Source organism: Crinia signifera, chromosome 6 (assembly GCF_055691185.1).
Source record: "Crinia signifera chromosome 6, ASM5569118v1, whole genome shotgun sequence".
Taxonomy (NCBI): Eukaryota; Metazoa; Chordata; class Amphibia; order Anura; family Myobatrachidae; genus Crinia; species Crinia signifera.
Window position 1 is genome coordinate 187,005,514 of NC_139222.1, and position 12,536 is coordinate 187,018,049.

At 45.8% G+C, this 12,536-nt stretch overlaps 1 protein-coding gene across 2 annotated transcripts in view; it reads left to right on the forward strand.

Annotated features, from left to right (window-relative positions):
- The first annotated feature begins 6,714 nt into the window (after nucleotides 1-6,714).
- Nucleotides 6,715-12,536, forward strand: part of PIK3R6 (phosphoinositide-3-kinase regulatory subunit 6) — a 77,364-nt gene continuing 71,542 nt past the window's right edge. For both annotated transcript variants that reach the window (XM_083148410.1, XM_083148415.1), the window contains exon 1: nucleotides 6,715-6,866. The gene's annotated coding sequence lies outside the window, so the exon portion shown is untranslated. The remainder of the gene's footprint in view (nucleotides 6,867-12,536) is intronic.

The following is a 12,536-nucleotide window of genomic DNA, read 5'->3' on the forward strand; positions in this document are numbered from 1 at the left end:
GATACAGTTGCAGCAATAGCTTCCAGGCTGTGTGGGGATGAAAGGGTGGGGATGAAACCCTGGGAGGGCACATTATTGATCAACAAAATATTTTGTAAGTGGCCGATAAATGGCGATGACGCTCATGGTAGGCAATGAAGGGGGGGAATGCAGAGCTGTTTGTAGTGAGCTTCCAGGCTGTGTGGGGATTGAAGTCAGTGATGCTAGGGGGGTGCAGAGCATATGCCCAGACAGGCCCTGTAAGCTCATTGCAAACAGCCCTGCACCTCCCACTTTATTGCCTACTGTATACAGAACACTGCTGTAAGTCTAGTCGTTGCCTTGGCTTGCTGCCCTGTTGTAAAAATGCTACGTAGTTGCTCATTCAGCCCCAGGGACCCAGTGAGGAAATTTATGCCGCGCTTAGCTCCATAATGGTATGCTCCTTCGTGGCCGATAATCTCAGCCAGCCACCATTTTGTAAATATGCTATGTAGTCGCTCATTCAGCCCCAATGACTCATGAGGGAATATATGCCGAGGTTAGCTCCTTAAGAGTAGGCTAAGCCCAGCACACAATTCCCCACCGAGTCCCTAGAGCTGAATAAGCCACTACATAGCCTATTTACAAAATGTTAGCAGAACAAGAGTGCCCACCCTTTTTGAAGCAAAGCATAAATATATACACATTTTAAATGTACAATAATAAAACAATGGAATTTATAAATTAAGTTCTTTTTTTATAAATTAAGAAAACAATGGAATTAAAAAAAAAAAAATTCTTCCTGAGCAGGATCCGACCTTAGGCACAGTGCATAGCATGCTATGTTCATAACCGCTAGGCCACAATGGTAGCAGCCCATAGAAGCTAGATCCTGGTCCCAGTGCCTGTGCACTGCAGAGGACAGGCACATTGCCAGGTGCATGCGCAGTATCAGCCTCAAATTCTATGAGCTGCAGACAAAGAACTGCCTTGGCAGGTCGAACTTCCAGCACTTGGGCTTTCTGGCAAGTCCTCAGAGGGCAGTTTAAATGTAGCAGGACGAATATACTTCCTACTCATACAGCCTCATCAAGGCGGTGACCTTGAACTCGGTAACCCGCTTGTAAACAGAGGGCCAAGAGGACATAGCTGAAATGGAGTCGAGAGCTACGGAACACTGCAAAGTAACTGTGGCAGTAGTCAGGAGTCTGGACTAGAGCTGACATGATAGTTGCTGAGTGTACCGGAGAAGTACCAGGAGTCTGGACCTGAACTGTTGGGACAGCAGTGGAGAGCACCGGAGGAATAACCAGGAATCTGGACCGGACTGGCGGATAGCTGTGGAGTGCACCGGAGGAATAACCAGGAATCTGGACCGGACTGGCGGATAGCTGTGGAGTGCTCCACAGGAATAACCAGGAATCTGGACCTGACTGGCGGGATAACAACGGAGTGCACCGGAAGAGTAACCAGCAGTCTGGACTGGCAAGATAGCTGTGGAGTGCACCGGAGGAATAACCAGGAATCTGGACCGGACTGGCGGGATAGCTGTGGAGTGCACCGGAGGAATAACCAGGAATCTGGACCGGACTGGCGGGATAACTGAGGAGTGCACCGGAGGAATAACCAGGAGTCTGGACCGGACAAATCATTACTGAACAGATGAGAAGAATGTACAGGGAACCGGCTGGGAACTGAAGAGAAGATTCAGGCAGCTTATACCAAGTGCTAACTGAATTTAGCAGGGAGCTCGGGACGCGGATCCTCACAAAAGGATCACAAGCGTTGTTCTGGCACCAGTTTAAAGAAATTGGCTGGCCGGGCTGCCCTGATTGGCTGGAGGGATGGGCAGCGCCTGGGGACTTCAACAAAGGTATCCGGACTATTTGTAGACAACAAGTAGATAGACAGCCATTAGGTCGACACCATTAGTTCGACAACTCAATAGGTCGACATGCTTTTAGGTCGACATACCATTAGGTCGACATGTCATTAGGTCGACATACCATTAGGTCGACAGTCAAAAGGTCGACAGTCAAAAGGTCGACAGTCAAAAGGTCGACATGTTTTTTTTTTTTCACTGTTTTTTGAGCCGACATGTGCCGACAGGCGGTATTTCATGCCCTACTATCCACTAGGGCGTGGTGGGAGAATAAAATAGTGTGCCGAGCGCAGCGAGGCACCGTGCCCGAAGCATAGCGAGCGGTGCGAGGGGCTGCGGTTCACTTCAAACTGTGTCCATGTCGACTGTGTCGGCATTTCGGCCAAAAAACAGTGAAAAAAAAAACATGTCGACCTTTTGACTGTCGACCTAGACACTGTCGACCTAATGGCAGTGTCGACCTAATGGCATGTCGACCTAATGGCATGTCGACCTATTGAGTTGTCGAACTAATGGTGTCGACCTAATGGCTGTCTATCTACTTGTTGTCTACAAATGGTCCCACATCCTTCAACAAAATGGCGTCCGGAGTGCAGACCTATATCTACACTGCAGTGCACTCCGGCACGCCTGACACATGGAAGTGTTGTGGCCGCTAGCAGCGTGAGACCCGGCCACCGGACTCCCAGGAGGAAGGACTGCAACCAGTGGCGTAACTACAGAGGGTGCAGGGGATGCAACTGCTATGGGGCCCGGGAGCTTGGGGGGCCCGGGGGACCAGCAGGCTATCCCCTGCACCCTCTTAATTTTGTTTAACAGCTTTTATTTTTAAATAGTCCAGTGCAGGTTGCAGCATGCACTGGCTGTGCCCGTGTTTTGAGTCCCCCTTCAGTGGGAGCAGGGCACCAGGCACCGCACAAGACACCACTGCATGTGCAGTGGATGCCAGAAACACAGCGCCGCTCTCCAGAGGGAGACCCACGGCAGCCGCTAGTGACAGGGAGACTTGCGGCAGCCGCTGATGAGAGGGGGACCCAGACCGCCGCCTATGAGAGGAAGACTCTGGCCGCTGCTGGTGAGAGGGAGACCCGCGGCAGCCGCTGATGATTGGGGGACCCGCGGCAGCCACTGATGAGAGGGGGAACCGGGCTGCCACCTATGAGAGGAAGACCCTGGCTGCCGCTGGTGAGTTGGGGAACTGGGACACTGCTGGTGAGAGGGAGACCCGGTGCTGAAGCTGCCCAGGACACCCTGGCCGCAGCTGGTGAGTGTGAGACCCGGCACTAACACTACCAGGCCACATAATGGGGGAAGGGGGTTATGAGGGAAAAAGTTCTCCTTTTTAAACACCTGCCCTCCATCCTCTCCCCTAACTAACCCTCTCCTTGCAAACCTACCATCTCTCTCCCTCTCACCTCTCTATTTTGCTCTGCACCTAGTCTCTTTTTCTCCTCTATCTCTCTCCTCCGCTGCTCTTTCCCTACTTTTTCCTATCTCTCGCTTCATCTGACACCTCTCCCTCACACACTTTCTTGCTCTCTGCCTCTCCCTCACACTCTCTTTCACTCCCTGTCTCTTCCCAATACCCTCTCTCCCTGCCTCTCCCTCACTCTCTCACACACACACACACACACACACACACAGAGACTCTCACTCCCTGCCTCTCCCTAACACCTCTCTCACTGAATTTTACTCACCCTCTAACACTCCCTCTAACTCGTTTGCACCCTCTTGTACTCCGTCTTGCGTTTGCACCCTCTCTCACTCCCTGTCTCTCCCTCACAATTTCTCTCTCACTGTCTTTCCCTCACACCCTCCCTACCTTCCTGTCTCTCTCTCACAATCTCTCTCACACCATCCCTAGTCCCTGTCTCTCACTCGGTCTCTCTCTTGTGACAATTGTGTGTGTGTGTGTGTGTGTGTGTGTGTGGCGGGGGGGGCCCTTCCAAAATTTTTGCTATGGGGCCCACAGACATCTAGTTACGCCTCTGACTGCAACCCTCGCCAAACAGTCCAGACTGATAAGCGCTGCGGCTGGGCCGAGACACAACCAACCAATCAGTTCCTGCCTGGCATTTTTCAAACACAGTCTGTTACATGGCAGGTAGGAGCTGATTGGCTGGCTGTTTATAACTCTCCATTTTATCACTTTAATCTCACTCACACACCCTACTTTGCTACTTTGTCTGATCCCATTAATACACCTCCACTTTCCTACTGTGTTTGTGTCTGATCCCAATACTCATATAAAGTCCCAGGTGCAACTGCAGCAAAAGACGGAAGGGGCGCAGTTGCAGGAACTTGTTCCTCTCCACAAACCTCACCCCCTCTCCAGAGACCCCCATCTTCAGTAGTGCTGCTTGGAGAAAATTCCAAGGCTTGTTTTCTATCTCACTAACACTGTACAGATGTATACTCAGCTTTAGCCATTACTTTTGCATGTTGATCACTTCATACACATTTTATAGGAGGGAGTGATGTAAAATGCATACCTAAATTAATATAACACAAAAAAATGTAAAGCTGTGACACTTGAGATACTTGGGACCAAATGTAATAGGGTGCAAAAATAGGCAGCTAAAAAAAACCAAGTCACACCATATCCCACAAGTCACATGTAATAGCATACCTCCCAACAGTCCCGATTTTATCGGGACAGTCCCGATTGTCAGGGCCTGTCCCGATGTCCCACCCGCGGGCGGCAGTGTCCCGCGGTGTGGGGGGCTGTTGGGAGTCCCCCCTGTCAGCTGCTAAGCAGCGGGGAATAAACGCTGTGCGCATGCGCACAGCGTCTATTCCCGCAGCCAGGGGACTGGGGGCATGGCTAGAGGCTCACAGAGCCTCTGGGTCATGCCCCTAAAACTGCAAAATGGGGGCGTGGCCTAGCGGAAGAGCCGCGAGTATAGGCCACTCCCCCAAATTAGGCCACACCCCTGAAAATTTTGACACGCCTCCGGCGCGCAGGAGCATCGTCCCGCCTGCAGGACTTCAAAAGTTGGGAGGTATGAATAGGGTGCGATTTTTTAACTTGCAATGTTTTTTTAGTAACAGGAATGTGCAAATTACACCCCCCTCCCCCCTGAAAATACTGTAACTAGCCCTGGGCTCTTTGAGCTGGTCCTAGTATCCTAAATATGGGGTGGGGGGTGGAGGGCATCCCAGTATTTACGAAACCTGCAGGGTAGATAAAAACCCATAGGAGTGCCCTATATTTAGAAACCATTGCCAGGCTACAACAGCCAGTAGAGTACTGCCACGGACAGGGGACACTTTTATAAAAGGTCCCCCAGCCGATCAGTCCTAGGCGGGGTCCCTGTGGACTGATCACAGTAAAACGGATGATTTTTACAGAAAACCGCTCTCTGTTACATGTACAATTTGTGGGATTAGTATTTGGCCATTTTTTTTACCAAAAAACTTCTCTAAAAATGGCACCCTTTTACATTTGGCCCTTGATGTATAAATAAAAATTTTAGAAATAAAAATGATTGTTAATTTCTAAAAAAACAAAACAGAATTTCAAGCGACATGGGGAGGGGTTCCAGTTGACAGGTCGACTGTGTCATTAGTTCGACACCAAACGATCGACACGCATAAGGTCGCCAGTGACAAAAGAACATTTGTGCAGTGCTGTGGACACTTCTGTTAATATATAAAAAAATACTGGAGCGAATAAAGTACTTGTGAGTACTTGTGATATTCTGTCATATTTCCTTTACAGATATAAACCAAATTTAGAGCGATTAGATGCTCCGAAGAAAAACTGTAAGGAGCTCATTAAATTCTCTGTGTTCACCAGTGGCGTAGCTATGGAGGGTGCAGGGGATGCATCTGCCATGGGGGGGGGGGGCCTGAGGACCCAATCAGTGCATAATTTTTTTATTTTTTTCTATTTAGGTAGTACAGAACGCAGACTTCATCTGACCAGGAAGTGTCTGAAGTGCTGCGCTCCCTCGTCAGCGGTGATGATTTGCTTACAGAGAGGAAAGGTGGTCCGGCTGATTCCGACACCTCCTCCCCTCTCTGATGCTGCCGGGGCTCAACGTCACTATCTAGTGACCAGCCCTGGCGTTGAACGTGCAGGACCTGATCCGCTGTGGGCAGAGCTGGAGATGGCTGCAGCACTGAGACACAGCACTGGCAAGAGGAAGTCTCACCGCTGACAGCATACCTCCCAACTGTCACGATTCCGTCGGGACAGTCCCGATTTTCGGGTCCTGTCCCGACGTCCCACCCGCGGCAGGCATTGTCCCGCTACGGGGGGTGGCAGTTGGGAGACCCCCCAATCTAGTAGAATAGACGCTGTGCGCATGCGCACAGCGTCTATTCTCGTATGAAAATGAGGTCGCGGCTAATTAGCATAAGCCGCGCCCTCATTTGCATACGCCCCGCCCCCTTTTCGGGCGCTAGCGCGGCTTCGCCGCGCGAGTGTCCCGATTTGTTCAAGTAAAAAGTTGGGAGGTATGGACAGGAATAACACCCCCCTTTCAAATTCTGGGGCAGATGTATTAAGCCTTAACAAGAGATAAATGCAAGGGTGATAAGGAGAGATAAACGTCCAGCCAATCAGCTCCTTACTGACTTTTTTCAAACACAGCCTGTAACATGACAGTTAGCAGGTGATTGGCTGGATGTTTATCTCTCCTTATCACCCTTGCATTTATCTCTTGTTAAAGCTTAATACATCTGCCCCATTATGCTTTGGGGCCTAGAAAGTGATAGTTACACCCCTGCTGCTAAAATTACTTCTTTTAAATAAATGCTGTATCTACTTCCTGTGAAAATATAAAAACGTTTGCACAGGCGCTTGTGATTTTTTTTTTTCAGAATCTGTTACGTTTGATTAGTGGACCTTGAATTTAACACCTGTGCGACTTCTGCTGGAAATATTTGTAGGCTTTTGATCTGGCCAGGTGTGACACTGTTTGCAGGGGGAGGTGACACAGGGGAAGGAAACTGCTGCTGAGTTACTAAGCTACACACAGGTTCAGTTTACAGCTGGGACGCTTCATTTTAGAGGAAGGTAAATTAAATGTTATTTATTATATTATTTTTGTAATAAATCTGAATAGAACGGTTTGGTAAACTAGTTGTTATTGCACTTTGGTCCTGATTCATGTTTGTAAGCAAAGCAAAAAAAGCATATAACTGGGCAAAACCATGTGGAACTGCATGTGGGGCAGATGTAACATGTGCAGAGAGATTTAGGAGGAAATATACTAAGATCGAATGGGTACGAATGGTCATATTTTTACCCATTCGATGTGAAATACGTTTGTATTTCACACATTGCATTTACTAAGGCTGAAATGTATAAGATTCACATTTTTTCCGTTCGTATTTTCCTGTAGTTCCAAAAAATATGAATAAATACAACATCTACAGAATACGTCCGTAAATCCCCATTCATTTCAACGGAATCGACAAATTTACTAAAGATTCAAATTTTGGTTTATGTAAGTACAGATGCAGCATGCCCCCGTCGGAGCTGCTCCTGCCTCCTGCTCCTCCGCCAGAAGGGAGCTTGCGTCCCGTTCCGATGGAGCACTCCCCAGCTCCCCTCAATCCCTGGCTGTCTCCCTGAAGCGGAGACGGGCAGGGAAAGCGTTCCCCGCTGCCGTGTAGATGGGGATGCGCATGCGTGAGAGACACTCGTGCGTCCCCATCAGTTGGAGCGCCCCTCCGCCAGCTAAGGGAATCTGGTGATTCCCAGAGCTGACTGAGAGGCGCTCCATCTGTATTTTGATCCTTTGGGGCTGTGACATACCTGATGCAGGGAGGGTCACGAAACTGAGCATGATCATCAGGTTTGCAAGGGGATACAGTCACTAGGTCCACAAGGGGAAGGTCTACATGCATTGGTTTGACCACTGAAGGTTGACATACATGAAGGTCCACATGTATGAAGGTCGACATGGGCAGAGCCAGCCCTAGGCATAAGCAAACTGGGCAAATGCCTAGGGCATTTGGAATGCCTAGGGGCACCAGAAGCGTCTGCTGATTAAAATGATATGCAGCATGCCTATATTCTGTGTGTGAGTGAGGCTGTATCTGCATATGAAACAGTGTATTCATGGAAATCACTGTAACATAGCATTCAGTATGCAGGCATCATTTCATTTCAGGCAACATATCATTTTAATCATCGGAAGCTCCTTGTGTGTCTTGGTCACATAACAATGTACTGTAAATAAGATGAATTTTCGGTCTGCGTGGCCTATTGAGGCAAGATGTATGAGAAAACATCTGTCTCCAAGCAGAGGCAAAGTTCACAGTGTTAGCGGCTGTGTGAGTGCTGTCTGCGGGTGGGTTGGTTGTGCAATAGTGTTCGGCATATGTGTAAGGGGCATTATGTGTGTCATGTATAAATGCATTAATAATTTGCGACATGTGTAACAGGCATTATGTGTGTCATGTGTATAAGGGCATTAATAATGTGCAACATATGTGTAATGGGCATTATGTGTGTCATGTGTATAAGGGCATTAATAATGTGCAACATATGTGTAAGGGGCATTATGTGTGTCATTATGTGTATGAAGGGCATTAATAAAGGTTGCCATAATGTGTAAGGGGCATTATGTTTATAGGGACATTAATAATGTGTGTCATGTGTAAGGGGCATTACTGTGTGGTATTATCAGGGGTGCCGAGAGAAAGGGGTATTGGGTACAAATTACCCAGGCCAAAGTCTGATGGAAGGTTCCAGTGGGGGCCCCAGGCCCCCTCCCCTTAAGTGACAGCAGCAGCTCTTCTCCTTTGCCCAGCACACACTGGTTTAGTGCTGGGTTGCAGTGTGGCCATGGATCTGCTTAAAATACAATATTTTCTCAGGATTTTTTTCTAAGGGTATAATGTGAATAATGTGAGGAGTAATGTATATAAGGTGAAGTGGTACTACTGTGTGATGTAATGTGAATAAGGGACAACATCGCATGATATAATGTGAATAAAGTTAGAAACATAGAAACATAGAATTTGATGGCAGATAAGAACCATTTGGCCCATCTAGTCTGCCCCTTTTTTTACCCTTCACTTAATCTCAACCCTTTTTAATCCTTCTATTTAAAATATTGCGGGTAGGAGCATCAAAATGATGACTGCTATGATGAGGGTTGATGGTGCTGGGAAAGGGGAGCAGGGTCAGAGGCTGAACTAGTGGTTGTGCTAGGGGGAACCAGCCAAAATCTTGCCTATGGCGTCATTTAGGCTAGGGCCGGCTCTGGACATGGGGTTAGTTTGATAGGAATATAAGGTCGTTATAAGCATTAGGCTAGGGCTCGGTCGACAGGTCGGTGGTATCCTATGCCCTACCATCCACTAGGGCAGTGATGGCTAACCTTGACCCTCCAGCTGTTGTTGAACTACACATGCCAGCATGCCCTGCATCAGTTTTAGCAAGGCCAAATAGTAAAACTGTAGCAGGGCATGCTGGGATGTGTAGTTCAACAACAGCTGGAGTATCAAGGTTAGCCATCACTGCCCTAGGGCGTGGTGGGAGAATTAAATAGTGTGCCTAGCGTAGCAGGGCACTGAGCCCAAAGCATGGCGAGCGCAGTGGGACGTGGTGCACTTTTTTAGTGCCCATGTCAACTGTGTCTGGACAAAAAAACTGTGAAAAACCCCATCAACCTTTTAACTGTTGACCTTGTCCCTGTCAACCTAACCCCATGTCGACCTTCCTTCAGACATGTCAACCTTGATGCGTGTCGACCTAATGCTTGTCTATCCATTGATCTATAACCACTTTATGGTAATTATTTTGAGCAATATAGTAGGACCTGCAGAAAAGTGGGGTCCCATGAAGGGGGCTGCAGGCTTAAATGCATTGATCAATACATAAACTAAATCTCCACTGTTTATCTATCTATCGATCTATCTATCTATCTATCCAGGTTGAGTATCCCTTATCCAAAATGCTTGGGACCAGGAGAATTTTGGATAACTGATTATTCCTGTATTTCGGAATATTTTAATATTTCAATTATGTATTTTGAGGTATCTTGCATTTATGTCGTACATTTATCTATATTTATTTATATTACATCAAACACTTGAAATAAACACAAATATATTTTATTTATGCATAAAACAAGGCTTTAAAACATGAAACAAAGTTTGTGTACTATCTCAGCCACTGAATTTAAATGCCAAGCAATCATTGTCTTGCACATATATGATGGCAGTTACATATCATTCCCTCAGTAGTGCTATTACAGATGTCCCCAGTAAGTTTTTAGCAAAAAAAACCCTAAAAAATTTGTTCACTTTCTGGAATGTATGGTTTTCGGAATAATTCGGATACGGGATACTCAACATATATATCTATATATCTATGCAAATGGGGGTTGACCCTGAAAGCGCTTCCAATAGTGTAAAGCGTACTACCTCTACAATATCTCCCCTGTTAGTGGGAGATGAAAACAAAGACCAAAAGAGAGATGTAGAGGGCGCTATTGAGATTCCCACCACCTTGTGGCAAATAGACAATCGAACATTCTCAATGACATTTATTTAAAAACATTTATATGAAGCATTGGCAGATTAGAATTCTTTGGAACCGCATGGATAAGCCATGGGTTTATCCATGCGGTTCCAAAGAATTCTAATCTGCCAATGCTTCATATAAATGTTTGAAATAAATGTCATTGAGAATGTTCGATTGTCTATTTGCCTAAATCTGAGGCACATGACAAGGTGGTGGGAATCTATATCTATCTATCTATCTATCTATCTATCTATCTATCTATATATATATATATATACACGTATGGAGCAGGAGTCACTCACCAGTCTTGCAGTAAAAAAATGTTTTTAATCAGGCAGCATGACAGATATTTGTGCGGTCGACGTTTCGGTCCACCTCTAGGACCTTTGTCTTGACAAAGGTCCTAGAGGTGGACCGAAACGTCGACCGCACAAATATCTGTCATGCTGCCTGATTAAAAACTTTTTTTACTGCAAGACTGGTGAGTGACTCCTGCTCCATACGTGTATCTATATTGGACCACTCCTTGGCCCTTTTTGGAATGTCACCCCAGCAATTATTTATTTGAACATGTGAGTGCCAGCCATCTGGTGAATATATATATATATATATATATATACACTTAACATCGGCACTCACCTTTCCTAGTTTTGGGGTGCCCTATGGCTTGTGACCACATTGTTTAAACAGACATTGGATGGGCTCTGCACACACTAAATTAACTGATAATAAATGGTGGAGATTTGGTTCATGAATTGATCAATGCATTTAAGCCTGCAGCCCCCGTCAAGGGACCCCACTGTTCTGCAGGTCCTACCACTATCGCTGAAAATGGCTGCAATACACATAGCTATCACATCAATGTTTGATACCAGGCATGCTATCAGGTCTGAAGCTCACAGCAGACTTTGCTTTTATAGGTGAGCAGCTACCAACACACCTGTCACTAATCATCTAGGGAAAGACCTGATAGCATGCCTGGTATCAAACATTGATGTGATAGCTATGTGTATTGCAGCCATTTTCAGCGATAGTGGTAGGACCTGCAGAACAGTGGGGTCCCTTGACGGGGGCTGCAGGCTTAAATGCATTGATCAATTCATGAACCAAATCTCCACCATTTATTATCAGTTAATTTAGTGTGTGCATCCAATGTCTATATATATATATATATATATATATATATATATATATATATATATATATATATATATAAATAAAAGGTTCAGATATTTCAAGATAGCAAACAAAAATTTCCAACGCGTTTCGTCCCCACATGGGACTTCATCAGGGGTTCACAGATTGTGTAAAAAATTACTTTCTACAGCTTCACAGAAGTTACTTTCAACAGATTTCGTAGATGGAGTAAATCCGCAATAGGAAGGTTCAATTTGATCATTAAATGTCACAAACTCTGGGATACATAGTGACTCAGGCTAATTGCATACAGATGTTGATTCCGTTTGTGAGCCTCTCAATATTCATACATGGTCTTGCCTTGAAAGGTTAAAAGTCTGTAGACATCACCATTTCTTGGTTTAAATCAGACAACCGATTTATCTTAAAGCCAGATAATGTGTCTCTATGCTTGATTAAGTGTGCACAGAATCTCAGTGACTCGGGGTACAAGTCTCACTTACTGGAGATGTGTACTCATGAAGGGCTCTGTCAGAATGACAGAGCCCTTCAGAGCCCTGACAGAGCCCTTCATGAGTACACATCTCCAGTAAGCCTTATTTTTTTACGAATCATATTAATTACAAACATATAGTCTATGAATGACTACAAACGGCAACGACTACTTAGTAAATTATAAATTCACTGGCAGATTTCATTCAGTGGCAGATTTTCCTTGGTGGAAATTCGATTTTCGCTGGTGGGGTGTGTACATTTCAGTGTAAAAATAAAGCTACAGTATCTACCATTTTTAGGCTACATACAAAAGTAGCTAGTATTAACCCTGAACAGAATAAATAGAACCCATTTAAGTCTTAAGATGGGTACACGCTACACGATTTTCATTAACAATATAAACAATAACAATATCTTTAGCGATATCATTGTGTGAACGGTATGTTCAGTGTGTACCCAAAATAGTGTTAACGTTGTGCACTTCCGTCAGTGATTGCATATTTGGCAGGAGTCCTGGTGACGACACTGAATGATATTGTTAACGATAACGTTCAGTGTTTCCTTGCATGTCGT